Genomic DNA, 19,446 nt, shown 5'->3' on the forward strand with positions numbered 1-19,446 from the left:
CAAGCCCATGTCTTTTTTTTAATTGGTGAGTATAAGCCATTAACTTTTAGGGTTACTATTGAGACATGGTTTGTATTTCCAGCCATATTTGTTTATTTTTGTTATTTAAGTTGACTTGGTTTTCCTCTTTGATTAGTTGTTTTCCTTTACTGCATACCTTGCTCTCTTTATTTTCATTGCTGTTTTTCATTTCCTGTTCATGAAATGTTTTGCCAAAGATTTTTGGTAGGACCAGTTGTCTAGTTATAAATACTTTTAACTTTTGATTATCATGGAAGGTTTTTATTTCATTTTCAAACCTAAAGCTTAATTTTGCTGGATACAAGATTCTTGATTGGCACCAATTATCTTACAGAGCTTGATATATGTTGTTCCAGGATCTTCTGGCTTTCAGGGTCTGGGTTGAAAAATCTGCCATTATCCCAATTGTTTTCCCCCTATATGTAATCTTATTCCTTATTTCTCATGGCTTTTAAAATTCTCTCCTTATTCTGTATGTTGAGCATTTTTATTATACTGTGCCTTGATGTGGATCTGTTGTGATTTTGTACATTTGCCATCCTGTAGGCTTCTTGAATTTGGATTTCCAATTTATTCTTCATGTTTGGAAAGATTCTGGTATTATTTCATTGAATAGATTGTATATTCCCTTGATTTGGTTCTCTATGCCTTCTTCTATCCCAATAACTAAAATTTTAGCTCTTAAATAATTCTGAAATTTCAAAATCGTTTTTTTTTTACTTTTCTTTTTTGCATTACTTTTAAAACATCTTCTTAAGTTTTTCTCTCATGGCATAATCTTCATATACTTCAGATATGAGAGGAAATGTATTTTTTAAAATTCTTTCTGCCCTGGGAGGGCACTATAGTGACTGAACACTACATGAAATTGTAATACTTTTCAAATCACTTCACCAATGACTTGCCTGACCGAGTTCATGAATGTTGCATCAACACACAGTTCATTCAGAGAGAGAGTATGACTTTTCTATGAGAAGAAAAGTTTTCTAGAAGTGTTTCAGTGTAACTTCCTCTGTCACTGTGTAGTCAAGGGCTATATGTCTCCCATGGAAGCCTTCTTACCTGTGTCGTGGGGTAGACATTGAAAGATGTTCAGTGCTTGTAATGATTTGGTCCATAATACTTTACTATTATTCAGTGCAGGTTCTAGAACCACTTTCATCCACACAGGGGTGGAGTTGGTGGACAAAAAGCTGAGCTGGAAGACAGTGTTTAATTTGTATTTTGTTTGCCTAGATGGTAAGAAAAATGAACAAACAACTCCCTCATCTTGCTGCACTGACCACAGGCAAGCAAAGGGAATGATCACTTAAGTGATCAGCACACAGGATGGTCAAGTATTAATTGGGCAAAAAGTTAAGAGATAGAAGTTCATAGGTTAGTTGCCTATGAACTCCACCTTCGGTCACAGCCCTTTGGAAAAGATGGAGACACATATTGTGCCTTCAAACTTTAGTAGACACTACACCTCAGACAACATTCAGTTCAATAGGGCACTCAAAGATTGAAGTGGCTGGTGCCAACGTGTAAGGTATTTGTAGGGTGTGTAGATCAACCCAGCCTCTGGCCCTGGAGGGACAATCACAGCAGTAGTGTGGAGTTTCTTTTGGCATGACAGAGGTCTGTATTTGTCTGATCAAAGGCATTATGGTAGGGTCAGCTGGAGACGAGTGCTCAGGGTCACTGGTTAGAGAAAATGTGCAGCCCCAGGTATGATCCTAGGAGCAGCCTGGGATGTTGCTAGAAGAGAAAACGCAAGGGCTGGTGATTTAACATTGGCATCTCTTTAGGGGTCATTCAGCATCAGAAGCTCATAACTGCTGTCTTTACTTTAACTTTGCTCTATTATGAGTATCTTCTACATTGATTAGTACATCTGAATCTTCATTTATATGCCCCTGATTCAGTTTGTTCTATTTCCTCCTCCTTTGATTTATCTTTTACTAAGCCTTTGCCTCAGGCCATTGTTTTACATCCATTTTCTGTCTCAAGCTCTTTAACTGTAAAGCCTCTGGGGCCAAAGTTCCTACCAAGAAAATTAAAATCTAGATATTTAAATTTTTTGAATTTTTTTATACAAATAGAGAACATCTTTTCATTTCTCTGGTTGTACATGATGCAGAGTCACTGCATTTGTTAAATCATACCATACAAAGGGTAGTAATGCCTTTCTCATTCTACCATCTCACCCCTACACACCCTCCCCTCAACCTGCTCTCCTCTGCTCAATCCAAAATTTCTCTTTCTTTCCTTGAGTCTCCCCCAGAATATTATGAACCTGATCCACTTATCACAGAATATATTTGGAACTAATTTTGTTCCATGATAGTGTCCAACTCTTTCCATTTACCTGCCAATGCTATAATTTCATTCTTTTTTAAGGCTCAGTAATATTCCACTCTGCAAATGTACCAGTTTGTTTATACATTAAACTGTTGAAGGGCATCTAGGTTGTTTCCATGAATTACCTACTGTGAATTCAGCTGCTATGATCACTGATGTCACTGAATTACTATGATGTGCTGATTTTAAGTCTTTTGCATATACACCTAGGAGTGGGAAAGCTGGGTCAAATTGTGGTTCTCTCAAAATTTTCTAAGAAATCTCCAATCTGCTTTCCAAAGTGGTCACACCATTTTTTTAGTGGCAAATATCTGAATATTTTTTTACAGACACATTCAGTTTCTGTTATAACTGAACAATAGTTCCCACATAATCAGGCAATTTTGCAGTCTTTTTTCTTTTTTTTTTGTACTGCCATTTAATTTGTGTACATGTCTTTAGGTACTCTGCTAATTTCTTCCTCTGTCAACTGCTAGAATTGGCTGAAGATCCTGCAGAATTTGGAAAGGCTGCTCAAGAGCTTCTTGTCCTTCACCAACTGCATCAGGTTATTAGGGATTACCACTTCACCTGACCATAATCCAGACTCCACAGATAACTTCACCCAATGCCATGACACAAGCACCAGCCAGGAGGAATGGGCAGACGTAACCATTGGGCACTGTCTTCTGAGGACTCAGTGTACCTCTCTGCACTGGCCCCTGCTCTGGGTCCAGAGCTGAGCCCCTTGGAGGCTTGTCTATGCACTACTGTGAAAGTTGAGAAATGTATATATATTACACTATAAGCAGATATAGTGACATATGCCACAGTGGTTCTGATGGCCCAGCTGGGACAATCTTATGCCCTAGATGTATGCTAATAGAAGAATTGATGATAAGAGACAAAATCTGCTATTTAGTGAAAGCCCCACAGAACAATCTTAATGTACACCATGGGAGTTTTGGAACAGTCATGTCACCTGATATAGATAATTACACACCTTTTGAATTACAGCTCATGGTGCAAAGCCTCGTAGGTACAAAACAACACCAGTCATCAGTTGAACATGAAGCTATAACTGTGTGATTTGCCAGTCAGAAGGTCAAATTATAGTGGATAATTTGCATCTGGGAAGAAGCAAGAGCAGGGCTTGCTCCCAGTACTCTGCATGGGCACATGGTAAAGGCCCCATATCTCCAAGTTTCCAGTTACCAGACACACTCCCAGGAGTCCCATGTATTTCCCATGGGTGGAGATGAGGCTTTGGGTACAAGGTGATGTGACACTACTGCTACCTGAGGGCTCCAGTTCAACAGTGTCTAATAATAAAAGATTAAAACCTGATTATGCAATGTCTCCTAACCACATTAAAATTAAAAAGGCATGCATAATTATTTTAATAATGTTCTATAACCCACTATATCAAAGAAGTAGCATTTCCACAAAAATTGAATGAACATTATTTATGATATAATTTACATTATGATATAATTTACATATGATATAATTTACATTATGATATAATTTACATATGATATAATTTACAAGAGAAAATCATGTCGTTTCTTTGAAATATGTTACATGTTAATTTGGACAGTGAAATTTTCTCAGAAATGTCTGATTTGTTTTCTATTTTCTCATTTACATTTGTTAAGGTAGATTTACTTAACCAAATAACCAAATCATGATTCATAATTTTCTAACCACTGAGTTGTTAACAGAAATAACATTTACCCTTTGATATTTACAAGCACATACTATAAATATGATTCATGATTTTTAGAATAAATTCAGCTTTGAAGGAAAATGATGTTTGTTTCAAAACTACAGTTTGACCAACTATCTTATGAAAGTCCATAATTTAAGTAATATAATAACACAACATTTCTAAATCTACATAGTATAATTGCTTAAGTGTTTATTTCTTCTTTTTAGATATACATGACAGTAGAATGGTTTGGGATATATATATGGAATATAATTGACCATTCTCATTATACATGATGCAGAGTTACACTAGTTTTGTATTCATATATAAAAATAGAAGTTATATAGATAATCTAATTTGGGGGTATAAAAAAGCGGTCTTTTCACTGTTCACTGTTACAAGCTCCTGACATTGTTATGTTTGTGTTCATAGAAATGCAATGTTGATTTTAAGTGACTTTTTTGATCATCAAGCTTTTAGAGTAAAAAAAAATAAATAAACTCTGTGTTTGCAATGTCAAAAGCAGCAGGAAGGTATTTTGGTGCCAGGTCATATTAAACAAAAAGTGACCTGAGAAGGAAATGATCCTGATGATTAGGTGGATCTTAATTCAATTGGTGTATCTCAGATGGCTTCCATCCCTAGACACAAATATGTTTTCCCATTCAAGTCATTAACACAATGCCAATGCTTTCATGAAGCGAGATTATTCATGTGGTCATGAAAACAGATTTCCACTCACAGAGGTGACCTTCCTACAGCCAGGTGGAAACAGCCAAATCCAACCCTGAGTTCTAATATAAGATTATTTCCTTTGGGAAGCAGACAGGTACCTCAGAGCAGACTGATGACACTAGACCTTACATCATGACAGATTGACATTAGTTCTCAGTGAAACATGCATTTACCCTTGAGGGAGCTTGGTTTTTTTTTTTTTTTTTTTGCCTGCAGTGCTTCTGCCAAAACTGTTATCCATGGACTTAGAGAAAACCTTAACCGCCATCGTGGTATTCACCATAGGGCTTCTGAGCACAATACTTATGTCAAGCCCATAAAGGGCAGTAATCAAGCCATATTCCTGCCATCACTACTCTAATATTTCCCCAAAATCCTAAAACACCAGGTCTGACAAAAATGTTGACTGGCTTTTCAGGAGTCAAAGATGAATTTTGGTGACTGGTTTCACCCATATTCAATACATGATGTTGTTTGTGGCATAGGCAGGATTCCTGGAGCTGGAATGAGGGCCTGGGACTGGGAGTGACTCCACACACTAGTGACCAACTAGCACAATGCTTCCTTTCCATTTAGGTAATTCAACCCTATATTGGTCTAGTGCAGAGGACTTAGCTCCACACATGACACAAGAATGACTGCTCTAACCTGGGTCCAAGCCTCCCTTTTGCTACTCATGACAAGGAATCATTAGACCAAGTTGGGGCTATTGAGATATGATTGGTTTGATAATTAAGGGAATTAGGTTGCCACTGCTGACTCAAAATAAGGAGGCAATGCATGGAAATAAGCATGTTCTCTATTCCTTCATTAGACTGCTCTTAAGGTCGGAAAACCAACAAAATCCACTTCAGCAGGGCTATTGGTGCACTTATGTTGTCTGCAGCGATGATTTGGGCCATTCCACCTGGCACTAGTAGCTAGAGATCAACACTAGCCAAAGCACTTTTTGGTGGTCAAGGGACATAGAAATGGGGAGTTGAAAAAATATCAATGATGAACACAGGAATTAGAATTCTATGAGAAAATATTTATTTTAATGTGAATGTGTTTAAATATGATTTCCTTCCTCTGTCTGATCCTAGTGTCATCTAACATAGGTTTGTTAAAAATAGGTAACTTTAGCCGAGTATGGTGACACATGCCTGTAATTCGAGCTGCTCAGGACACTGAGTCAAAAGAATCATGAGATCAAAGCCAGCATGAACAAAAGCAAGGCACTAAGCTATTCAGTGAGACCTCATTTTTAAATAAAATATAAGGTACTGCTGGGGACGCGGCTCAATGCTCTAGTGATCCTGAGTTCAATCCCTGGTACCAAAAAGAAAAAAAAAATAGTTAACTTTATATTTCAATATTTAACTTACAGGATATCAAAATAGAGGAAAATGAACATACTTGAGGTCAAAAAGTATATTTTATTATCTTATTGGGAAAAGATGAGCATTTTTTGTTTGGGCAGTTTGCTGGATAATTTTATCTTAGTGGATGTGGCCTGGATATCATATGAATATAGGAATGAGTTTCTGGTTATCCCAGGTGGGATACGGTGCCTTTTTTAGATACAAATTTAATAGCTTCAGTTTATTTTTTAAAATTGATTTTATGTGTATGTCTGGTAGTAGGAAAAATGCTTTCTGTTATACTATCCATGGAGGATAAAAGTGAAGCTCTGCAAACTTGTGACTTATGATTGCATATGTGTATCTGTTGAGCCACTACATAAAGAGGAGAGCTCAGGTTGTTCACATGTCCTTGGATACACATCCAGCATGGTTCTGATACTTTAATTCTTTCATAATTCACAGTAACTAGAACATCTGACTCTATGTTCATTTTATCTAATGCAAAGAATGAGTAGTACTAGATGGGGCATCTGTATATTTACCACAGAATTTAGCAGATTAGAGCAGCTTTCTGAGTATAAAATGGCCTTCCTGGTCCATGATTAGTCAGATATGTCTCTTGCTGATGTGATGAAACCTAACAACAACAATTTAGAGGAGGAATTTTTCCCCCTCATGCTTTCAGAAGTGTCAGTCCATATAGGGCCATCTCCATTGCTCTGGGCCCAAAGTGAGGTAGAATATCATGGCCAGATGGCATGAAAAAGAAAAGCAACTTTAGGCATGACCATCAGAAAGCAGAGAGACCTCAGCTCACCAAGAACAAAATATAAACCCCAATGTTATATCCCTAGTGATAACCTCATTCAGCCCTAGTCTACCTGCATATAGTTACCACCTATAGCATTGGATTAACAATGGATTAATTTACACCTCAAAACCTCTTCATTTTTCCTCTCAAGATTCTTGCATTGTCTCACACATGAACTTTTTTGGGACATTTATATCCAAATCATAAGTGTCCCTGAATGCTGATATGGAAGATCTCTCTTCATTGATTTCTGTCCTCAAATGCATATCACTGCTGGGCTCTCTGAGACCGCTCTCATTCATCTATAGATTTTTAGGGTAATTTGGTCACCATGCAAATTATGAAGCCTCTGTGCATAATACTAATAGGAAGACACTCAAATCAACTGTGGGGTCAAAAGAAGATTCTGAGGAGTTGAAAGTTCAGCATTCAGCCTTCTTCAAGCGTCTTTGAGCAAAGTATCATCCTTGACTTCCCTGAAAAATGGTTATAGTAAATTTCCAGTTGTTGACACTTTTGCCATTCTTCCAATTCTTCTGAGCTGTTTTTTTTTTTTTTTTAAATCTGGGTCTACTTCAGACAGTCTGTTGCCCTTCCATGTTCCTGTCCAAGGGCAGGGTATTCCCTGCTGAGAGACCACTGATGACAAGTGACTCAGCATAAGAACACCATGGACCCTCACATTCCTCATAGTTTCTCAGTAGCTCCCAGATGGACTTTAGTTTCCTCTTTGGCATTTCATTTAATGTTCCTTTTGTTGTTGACATGCTTTTAAGCATTTCACATGTTATACATTGTTTACTTGTTCAACTTATTCATTACTTTTTTACTTATTCATTGTTTACTTACACTTTTGTGGATTTACTACCAATTTTAGCCTCAAACATTGTGTTTGACACATCTCATTCTGCAATGTACCATTAATAGCCACTTTTTTAATCATCCATGTTTTATGTGGAATGTCTAAAAGCACCATAATTCAGCCCTGATGGACAAAACAACTTTAGGTCCTTTATTGTCTGTGAAGCTCATCAGTGTCATAGTTTCTAGGGCTGAGCTCTTAAAGATAATTTGTCAAGGATTTCTCAAGAAGAGATGATCCTGCCTCTGAACCAGGTTTAGGGCTACGAATTGAGGCTGATGAGAGTCATTGTCACTTTGAGAGTCTCCTCAAGGATACTGTCCATACTCAATGCAGGGATAAGTGAACAAGTGCCCCCTTCGCTCATGCAAGATGACATAGAAAATTCTTCCTTAATTAAGATTTTGGCTGGAGGTGGGAGGAAATTTCAGAGAAGATTGTGCAGGCATCTTTAAAAGACCCTAGGATAGTGAAGCCTTCCCAGCATTGACTTCTGGACAGTGGTAAATAGTTCCCTGAGATTAGCAGAAGGCCCATGCTGTCATGCCGGGAGAAGAAAATAGACCCTAAGAGCCCCATCTTCTCACACTGTGCTCCCTCATCTAAACCTCAGCGTGTTCTTCATAAGGAAATTCAACTAGCATGGTCTTCCATGCTTACACATACAATCAGCCTCCTTCAGTACATTTCCCAGGTGAGTTCGTCTTTGCCTTGGCTCTTGCCTGTGTCCTGGGGGTGACCCTGTGTTAGTCTGACCCTCAGAATGTGGTCACTGCAGCCCCAGATACAGTTTAAACTCTCCTGATGCCCACTCAGGGACTTAAGTTGGACTCCTTCTTTTCACCCCCAGGGCTGGCCTCACTCTTGAACTCTGCCTATGTAACCCCAGCTTCTCTCTTGGCTTCCTCTGAATGCCCTTCCACTGACACTTGCTGGTTGAGGATTAACAGACTAGCAGCCGTCCTCCAGAGGACCCCAAATCTTCTGTATATGGAGAGCCTCGTGTCAGTATGCCCAGCCTCATTCTGTGCCAGTTTTGCCAAAACGTATCCTGTCAGATTGGTGGCGTTCACAATGAACTCGAAGTCATGGTAGGTCAAGTTCCTGTTACCAGGGGCTTTCTTTCTGTTAGAAGACAATCTGTAAAACTCAACCCTATCTCCCCACACACAAGAGTTTAGAAAAATTTTGTTAAACCTTGTGCAGATTAGGGCTTCATAGGTACTGAGAAACCAAGACTCATGTGTTCTATCTAATGTCATCCCAGATAATGACAGATATCTTCCAATGTGCTGATTTCTACATGTGTTTTATCTTTTCTTAAGTTCCTTACTTATTCACTACCATCTCCCATTGTTATTAATTTATTTTTTCTCCATCATACCAATTTGGTTACCTTTCATAGCCTTTTATCTACATTTTAAATTTATTTTCATAATGGTTTCTACATGCTTTACACCAACTACTTTAAATCAATACCAACATAGTTTGCAATGTTGCTACCTGAGTTCTATTACCATGTTCCCTCTCCTTCTCCTCTCATCTATTCTTGCATATAATGCTGTTGTCACAAGTATGATGTGCATACTAACATTTTTGTGCTCATTTCCATTCTTGATTCAAACTATGAGCACTTTTCCCGTTATTTAATTCATATGGAAAAATGGTAATTATTTCAGGTGTTTGTTAGAATGATGGAAAGCTCACACAACAAGAATGCAGAACCACAGTCTAATCCCTGCATCCCCTCTCTTGTAGCTGCCCCTGCAGCCTTCCAGTAGATACCAAGCCTCCTCCCTGCAGAAGAGCTTAAACTCTTTCTGGTCCTGAGTTCCCGGCTGGTCTCTGCTACCCCTTATTGACCTCTGTCAGGGAGCATTCTAAGAAGTTTTATGGAGAGTTTGAAGTTAAAGAATTGAAATTGCCCTAAACACCACCATTGGGTTTCAGGCTGACTCCATCCCAAGTATAAAATTCCTGGTTCTCGTAGTTCTGCCTTTTACTGGTCAAGTGAAAGGACACAGACTTTACACAAACATGCTCTGTGTCTTAACATGAGAAATCCTCCCTTTCTGTAACCCCACAAACTCATCAATATAAGAAACTATAAGATCCTTGCCAGAACGGTAAGTCTGGTACCTCAGACAGCCATGAGAGGTCTACCCATATCACCAAAGATCAAAACAGGTGCCAGGGTACTTAGGTTCTCAGATGCCGCTCCAAGGGGACTTGGATCTAGAGAGCTAAACCCTAACTGAGAACTGTGAGACTCTGAACCATTGTTATGCCCCCACACAAATACTCAGTAATCCTCTGCCTCAGAATCTGCAATTGTCTACTCTGCAGTGGGACAATTACATGACATGAGAAGAACCAGTGGGGATAAAATGGAGCAAGAAGCTGAAGACACCTGGGCCTAGGAAAGATGCATGTCCTATAGCCACAGGCAGAGTCTTTGAGGCCTGTGAGTAGAAATCAGGCAGCAGGCGGCTAGTGCAAGTCCTTCTGACAGGAGAGGAACTAGAAAAAGAGACAAGCCAGCTGCTACTGAGAAAAGGGCCAGCTAGAACAAGACTCTTCTGTCACTGCCAGAATTCAGCTCTCAGTGTATGGCAGTCTGGAGCAGGGGAAGGCATGGGCATCTAGAGCTGCACCTGCAACAGCTGGGGAGATCCCCTGCCCAGTACCCTGAGAATTTCCCAGGATTTAGCCAGTTCCAGGTTTTCAAATTTGAGTGTGGCCACCATGTGAGGATGTGCTCTATGGTGAGACATCTGCTCCAGGTGCAGGAGCTAGAGGTGGGGAGGAGAGTTTTGGCTGAGTGATGGTATAGCTGGGGATGCTATGTTTAGGGACAGTCCCTTTTTTTCTCTCTGAGACCTAGTAAAGTCCCTGGGGGAAACCACAGCTTCTGAGTCCTGAGTAGTGAGAGTGTCATGCCCATATGTGGGTGCTGTGGAAGGTCTGTGCAGCCCAGACTTCTAGAATGGAACCTGCAACTTGTCCCCAGGATGTGAGGAGTCCAAGGACAGAGGCAGGAGTGAGATATACACTCTAAAAGGAGAGAAGCTGAGCTAGATCAGGGAATTCCCAGGGATTGTCCTCTGAGCCCTGCATGACATCTTTTATGCCACCTTGTTTATCTACAAGGTCAGTGACATGTGAGGTTTATTAGCATCACTCCTGGCCCTCAGAAGAAGGAGAAAACAACATTGTGTAATGGAAATATCCAGCCTGGAGATCCCTGAAATCTGATCTGATGAGTTAAGCAAAATCATTCAGTCATGATTACCATCCTTCACTTTATCTCTTTCTTTCTTCTCTTCATGATCATGTTGATAATTGTGAAGGTTCTGAGACTTTACCATATTATCAAACTAAAATGCTAGCCAGCCACAGTTTCACAGATGCTGCAGAACACAAAAGACTCCTAGATCAGAAACAAATAACATATTGCCACTCACAGTAATAGCAGGTGCCAAAACAGCAGCATTTTCTTGCACTATTTCTACAAAGCCATGCAAAGAATGTCAGGTAGCATTTGTGCACATGAGTTGAGCATCCTAAAGAGTTTATTCAGTACATCAAGAATAGCTGTTCGGTGCTTCAAAAGGAAACACACTCTCTACCTTCCAAGGTTGCTCACTCTCAAACATCCTTGGTAATACAGTCCAGAATGAAGGTGTTCAACATTATGGCTCAAGAGAAATGAAGAAATGCAGAGCCCCATTAACATTTTTTTCTGAAAATCATGATCTATACCAACGACTGGAAATACCATTTCCACTACCACACCCCATGGATATGGCTAGACTGATTTTGACCAAACATAGCAGGTATTTTGTTTAGTTTATAACTCAAAGCACGGACCAAGCAACTCCTCAAAGAAGTCTTTCAGAAAATTTATCTTGGTTGGTCCTAGGAGGCCTCTTTAATAATTGCTAAAACAAAACAAGACAAATTCCCACAGGGCTGCAGTTCTGAACTTCAAAGGATGCATTTAAGATCTCATGGTATAGAAAGGTAATTATGGTTGACAACAATTTATTGAATACTTCAAAGTAGCTAATAGAGAAGATTTTAAAAGTTCCTCACACAAGAAATTATTATTGTTTGAGACAATGCATTTGCCAATGATCCTGATCCAGTCATTTTAAATATATGCATAAATATGAATACACATACATAAAGATCACACTGTAACCCATAAATATGTACAGATATTATGTATAAATTAACATTAAATGTTTTTCAATGATTTTCCTGGCAGAAAAAGCATCAGAAAAACAAAAGAACAGATCCATACTGCAGTCCTAAGAGCAGCACAGCAGAGAGCTTTCTCATCAGGATCTAAAGTTTAAAGTCCTTAGGAACTCAGATATCTGTATACTAGTCTTCAGAGCATCAGAATGCAGAGAGGTGAAGGAGCCCAAATGGCACAGTTGCGCAAGTAAGGCAGAAGAAAACTCTATTCAATCATGTTCAGGTTGGACCCATGTTTAACTGAGCAGCTATCATAGGCCTGACTCTGAAATTTGAGTTTTCCATGCACTGAGCAACCTGACACCATCTGGAGAACAGTGGCATCATCAACAAAGAATTTCCTGGTGCCATTCAAACACCAGGCTTCAAAATAAAACCTTTTCTTTAGTACATCAAGACTAGCTGTTCTCTGCTCCAAAGGGAAACACTCTCTACCTTCCAAGGTTGCTCACTCTACAGACATCCTTGGTCTTGGCCTTATGGCATCTCAAAAGTAGGGAAACTGCATGAAAATCAACTTCTTCATCTTCAAATAGGGGAGGGTTAAAGTGTGTAAAGCACTCAGCCAGTGATAAAGCATCACTATTAACCATTAAATTATGAATAATATACCTTTCCCTCAATTCACCCCAACTCTAAGCCTGTGCCCATCCCCCTCCTCCTCCTCCATCACTGCCTAACAGAACTCAAACTTTGGCTCCACAGGGAACCAGGCACAAGTCTTCCAGGTGGACCAAGGACTAGAAATGCAAAGAACAAGTTCATTTTTAGTTTCTAGCTCATCCTGCACCCCACATACTGAACAAACTTGGACTCTACATTCATCTTCTCTGGGTCTTAGTTTTCTCATCTGTGAAACAGTGACACTTGCCCCAAGGTTACCCCAAGAGTTGTTCTGAAACCCAAAGTGAGACAGCAAACAAGGAAACCAGCATTCATCAGACACCTGCTGGTCTCACTAACCCTCATAACCTCCCTGATGCAGAATAACATTCTCCCCATTTTACAGGCAAGAAAACTGAAGCCCACAAGTGATCTATGCCTGAAGGGGCTCAACATCTTGATTTCACCACCTGCTTGTCTGAGGTGTACAGAATCATGCCCTGCAGGGAGGATCCTTTCCTGATTCAAGAGAGAGCCAGATAGGAGCAGGCCAGGCTTGGCCAACCTAGCCAATGTAGGGTTAGTCTAAACTGGCCAGAGTGCAAAGTGTAGGAGTCTAGCCTAGGGCCTGATCAGAAAAGCCACAACCTTGGCCCCTCCTCCTTACATCAAGTCTTCTGGGGCTTCTTTTCCAATGAGCCCTCAGCTAATTTCCACATCCTCTCTATTCCCCTGGGTGACAGTCCACGAACCCATGACACCCTTGGAGAAACTAAGGAAAAATGCAAAATGTGGCTCAGGAAGGCCCCACTCAGGGCTCCAGGGATGGGGCCAGATAGGTGGCTTCCCTGAGGAGCAGTTGGGCCCTGGATCCTTATCATAGCAGAGCAGTTGGCATTTGTCTCTCTGCAGGAGACCCCCAGGGGTAACAGCTATGGGCCCTGGATCAGACCAACTGAGGACAGGGACCAGAACCAGTCCAGAGTGACGAAAGGGCCAAGGGATTCATGGAACTGTATATACTGTATCAGCCACTGCCCTCAGGAGGACCACGACTATCCCCTCTACAGACCCCATACCACAAGGGCCTCTGACCCTGAGAGCAGACAAGGCCCAGGGTAGGCCACCAGGTACTGGACCCTCCTGCTTCTGCTGGACCTGGCAGTAGATTCCCATGTTAGAGGCCCCAACGGCAGCAACTGGGAGCGGGCCTTGGGCCCAGTAGCCTGATTACGAAGCAATCTGTTCAACTTGCAGATTCCTTGGAGCAGGTAAGGAGTCTTGGGGGAGCATGAGAGTCTCAGTTGAAGCTGGGAATGGGTGGTAGAGGAGGAGGGCAGCAGATGTAGCAAAAGTGGTAAGAAAGGATCAGCCTGAGACACTGGCCTAAAGTGCTGATTTTTGTCCATTGTGGGTATGTTTGAATTAATTTTCAACATCTATTGAAGTATTATTTATCTTGGTTCCTCAGTCTTTTTGCACTATGGATAGTGCCTCACTCACTCCCCCTAGTCCATTATTAGTATCTCTCATTTGCACAGGGTTCAGCCTTTCCACTCCTCCTTCTCCCTGCTTTCTTTTGGCTGTACTCTACACCCTTACGGTTTGGCTGAACCACTGAAGGTGGGAATCAGGGATCCAGTCATCAGACCCTTAGCCTAGGATTTTCAACCAGGGCTGAATTTGGGGGTTGCTTACTCCCCAGAGCTGTAGATACATGATCATGTCTTGTATTTTGTGACAAAAAAGGGAGGTGCTGAAGAGTGTGCCCAGTGATTGGCCCACGATAATCACATCTGCCACTGAGCTACATCCCCAGCTCTGTACTATAATGTTCTAAGAGAAGGGGTGTTCTGCAGAGCCCTCTCCTGAGAATGAAGTATGGATTTCACTTGATCTCCCCCAAGCATGTGCTCTCACTGCCTTGTTCATTAACATTTCCTGCATACCAGGCCTGGAGACAACAGAGAGGACTGGCCTGCACCAAGGGACCTGTCTAGTCATGAGGGACAGACTCGTGATCCTTTCTAGAAGCTATAAATTTAGAGAAGAGGTGCTTCCTCTTTGGGTTGATGCCAATCTGGTCTCACAGATTAATGGGTGCTGGCTAGTGATGCTACAGCCTAGCAGAGGCAATAGTGTTCCATGGAAATGGAAGCGGGTGGGCACCAAGAGAAGCAGGGAGCTTCTAGGAAAAAGCAGGTGGAACACCTAGGTCTGGTGCCCCAGACTAGGTTCTGCTGTCTAGGTGCAGGCTCTGGGGGATTTAAGTCAGAGTCAAACTTGTGTTTTGGAAAAACCAGCTCAGGTCTGGAGTCTGTGTGAGGCCAGATTTGAGTCCCGGGACAGAGACAGAAGACAGAGATGGGGAAGCAGCGTGGGATCTGGAAGGTGGTGAAGTGGGACCACAGACTGCTCCTGGGCATGGGGTGAAGGCACTGGTTTACAAGCCAAAATTGCTGTGAAATTGATGAACGAATTCAGAGCAATAATACCTGGGAGTAATGGGCACTTTCATGGACTGTTTATAAGGGTTTCAATGTACAACAAATTCAGGAATAGGCAGCAAGTCATGAAAGAAACCGAGCTTATCTAAAGTGTGTAATTACGTTTCTCAAAATTTTTCTGAAGGGGGAAAATAAAGCCGTAACCAAAGATTTATAAACCAGGCCGTCTATCAAGCTCAATGTTATTGATAATGGAAAAAATTGGAGATAACTCAAATAACCATGAGTAAAGGTTTGACATAGCAGTGTTTCACATCATAATACAGCATCTTTCACAAACTTCCAAACTGTATTTGAAATATTGAAACTGGCAACAAGTTACTGCTTAATAATGTTATTTTAATAATATCATGAGAAAGGAATCAATTTCATAAAGTCTGTTTCTGAAGCATCTTTAGTAATAAGAAAACTCATTTTTAAATGATAATTTGGTAATTTATAGAATGTTTTCAATGATGTTCATAATATATGTGTGCATTTTGAAAAGCTAGTCTTTTAAATTTGAAGAAGTTTATTTTAATTTTTTTTTTAATTTTCATAGTTTGTCTCCAGCTGGTGTAGTTTCACTTCATTTAAATTTTAGTTTTTAGTTTTCTGATGTTATGAAAATGTTCTCAAAATGAAATATTTCATTTTTTCTAAGATAATTCTAAAAAAATAGTAACAGTTTTTGTAAATATATTAGTACTTTCCTTTAAAAAAATAGGGGCTGGGTTATGGCTCAGTGGTAGAGCACTTGCCTCCCACATGTGAGACACTGGGTGCAATACTCAGAACCACATAAAAATAAATAAATAAATAAAATGAAGGTATATGTGCATGTAAAACTCAAAAATATATAAAATGAAGAGAAAGAAGTATATTATATACAGAAGTATAAAAATAAACAGCAGACATTTTCTGTTACCCTGTCTCTTCTAACATTTTTCCCTGAAAACCTATTCCACTTTCCATGGACACTGTCTTGTTGTTCTGTATAGTTCAACTCTTTCATTGTATGTGCATTCTTGAAAACAGACACACACAAACACACACACACACACACACACACACACACACACACACACACAAACATGCTCATTGGAAGAGAGTTGGTATTGATATTTTATTTTTGTAAAATAAAGTCATACCCTTTATATTACCTTGCAGTTAGATTTCTAAGCTATCTATGATTGATTTTTCTAGGTTGGTCCTATGTATCTATGGTATTCATATAAATAGCTATCTAGGGAAAGTTTAAGTGTACCAGAATTTTGTAATAATTCCCCTTTTAAAGATCAAGTAGATTGTTTCCACTAGAAAATATGCAAGAGATGATGCATTGAATATTTGAGGTTTGAAGGTGAGCTTAGTGTACTTCTGTATCTCTAAAGATTAAATGCCTAAAAGTGGAAATTCTGGATCTCAGAAAAACTCTTTTGAAATTTTTCAGGTAGTTCCAAACTACTTCCAAAAGGCTATTCCAATTTATACACACTACAGTGAATTAGAGTGCCCTTTCTCCTACCTCCTTGCCAATAATGTGATGTTGTTGATCTTTCTTTACTTTACCCTTGTGTAGAGAATAAAGAGAATGTGTTTGATATATTATTTATTTGCATTATTGGTTAAATATTTATCTTTTCTTATTTTTTACTTAGTGCATTCCTCCTGTGAATTAAGAAGTCATAAAGTTGCCTGCTTTTTTACTCCATTGCTTGTATCTGCTTACATTATCTATAGAAACTTAACCTTTGTTTAGAAAATGTTTTCTAAATATTTTCCCCTTGGTCTATTTTAGAACTTTGGTTTATGAGGTCTTCCACCAAAAAGTGGTTGTTAATCTTTTTGTGTCACATTGGTTTAGCATTATGTTGATGGTTTCTGTGATCCATGTCAAATTTAGAAAGGTGATTTTTATTTGGATATGATAAAATCACTCTTCTATTTTGATCTATTACTTTTGTTGTTTTGGTGCATGTGTGTTTAACTTTATCTGGAGTTCATGCTATAGGCGTATAACTTTGTTTATTTGCTAAATAGAAAGACATCTGTGAATATAAATGAGACTTCTATCAAATGATAAATAATGACTTATCACATCCTTTATGTGCTTCTCTTGAAGTATTGGTTTATTCCTTTATCTTTCTATTTTGTTTTGATTATTTTAGCTTTATAATATGTTTTTGTATCTTCTAGGGGACACAACCCATCATAATTACTGTTTTGCAAAATAGCCATACATACTCTCCATCTTTCTTCCTGTTGAACATTAAAGTCAATTCACTAATTCTCAAAAATAATTTTTTGGTGTTATGTTTGTAATTTCTAGGAATATATGGTTAACTTGAGGTGAACTGATACCTTTATAAAGCTCAGCACTTTCATCCAGAAACATGACATGCTTTCTATTCAATCACTTCTATGTTCACTTGTCAAGTAGTCTTGTATTTAATTCATTGAAAATCTAGAGTTATTAATTTATAAATCTTAGTTATTTATTTGAAAGATAGTTTCAGGCATCAAATATATTTTTTTAATTGAAAATTTCCCAAAATTTTATATTTTAAAGTGTTACTGCTTATGCAGCAAAGAAACCTGATGATTTTCACATTTCACTCTTATGTTCAGCCACTTTAAATCTTGTATGGATTCTAACAGTTCAAATAATTATCTTAAGTAGGTTGGTTTGCTTTTTAGCAGACAAGCAAATCATTTTCAGAAAACATTTTCACTCTCTTTTCTTAATACTTATAACTTTTCCCTCTTCATCTCATTACATTGTGTGGAATCTGTTGAATATTGAAAATTGTGGGTTAGGGGCTGGGCTTGTGGCTCGGTGGTAGAGTGCTTGTCTAGAATGCACAAGACACTGGGTTTGATTCTCAGCACCACATAAATTTAAAATAAAGATATCATGTCCACATAAACCTTTAGAATAAACATTGAAAATTTTTTTTAAAAGAAAAGATTGAGTGAGCAACTTTCCTAGTTTCTGACACAAATGTCTTTTTTTCCCATTACATATAAATGTTGTAAGTTTTGGAACACATCATTTAATAAGTTGAGGAAATTTCTTTGAATAAATATTTTCAAGGATAAATGTTTCCTTTCTTATTTAGAAACAAGTGTTTAATTCATATAAATATTACACTAAATTCTGAGTTGCCAAAGATAGGAGGGTATTGGGACAGTTTGAGCAAAGTCACTTACATAGAATGGCGAGCTGGGTCCCAGCACCAAAGATATACCACAGTGATTGAGGTATGACTTGTACAAAAATTCTACAATAATTTCAAAAACCCTAGTTGCATGTCTTTAATACATCCATTGTCAAATAGTACTGATGCTAAGGTTAAAATAATGGTGATTCCAATGCAATTCATAATCTTCCAATGTACTTTATTTTTAAAGATAAATCACATTTGGCAAAGACACCATCAATTCTTAGAGTATAACTTCTGTAATTTTCTTTTTATTTTTCTTTTGACAATTTTAATGTTCTATTGTGTTGTGGTATAAGGTCAAGGGGATACAAGGTGATTCAAACAGGGAAAGCATTCTAAGATGACTCCAGGCCAGTGACTTGGAGACAAATTGCTTAAATGAGGACATTGCAGGGGATCAGATTTTCAAGGAAATGTATTTAGTTGAAAGCTGTTGAGTTCAAGGTGCCTGCCAGACATTCAAGCAAAGATAGGTTCAGGAATCAAAATAAATGTAGATCTGGATCTGAGAAGAAATGTCAGAGAAAGAAATAGAGATCTGAGACCCCTGGGCAATTGTGTAGTGCATCATAAGAGTCAAATCAAAGATAGTGGGAAGAGTACAGAGGAAAATCACGTGGTCATGGTTTAGGGTCATCAGCTATGCATGGGTCAGAAAGAAAAGAAAGCTATAGGAACAAGAGAGTGGAGCATCTCTATAACTAAGGAGAAAGAAATATTCAGAAAAAGAGGACTCCTGTGGAGACCCCAGGTTACTGGGAAAGACCTACAGATTGAGACAATGGCCTTTTAGACCAGGACTTGAGAAGTTTCAGGAAAATATGAGGGTGAGAACCAAGGGAGTTCTACCATGTTCTAGAATGCAAAACAGTTTCTGGTGTATCTGGGTGTTTCATAGACATTTTGGATGGATTAACAGATAGATGGATGGATGGATGGATGGAAGGATGAATAGATGGATGCATAGATTAATAAATGAAAGTATGAATGAATACAAAGTGTGGTCTGAGAGATCAGGGGAGGTTTCATGAATGTGGCAGGACTGCCCTATGTCTCCAC

At 39.0% G+C, this 19,446-nt stretch overlaps 1 pseudogene; it reads right to left on the reverse strand.

The window, feature by feature from the left end:
• Positions 1-1,361: 1,361 nt before the first annotated feature.
• On the reverse strand, positions 1,362-2,136 carry LOC144368100 (KH domain-containing RNA-binding protein QKI pseudogene; annotated as a pseudogene).
• Between the last annotated feature and the right edge of the window lie 17,310 nt (positions 2,137-19,446).

This window comes from Ictidomys tridecemlineatus, chromosome 2, assembly GCF_052094955.1.
Source record: "Ictidomys tridecemlineatus isolate mIctTri1 chromosome 2, mIctTri1.hap1, whole genome shotgun sequence".
Classification (NCBI taxonomy): domain Eukaryota; kingdom Metazoa; phylum Chordata; class Mammalia; order Rodentia; family Sciuridae; genus Ictidomys; species Ictidomys tridecemlineatus.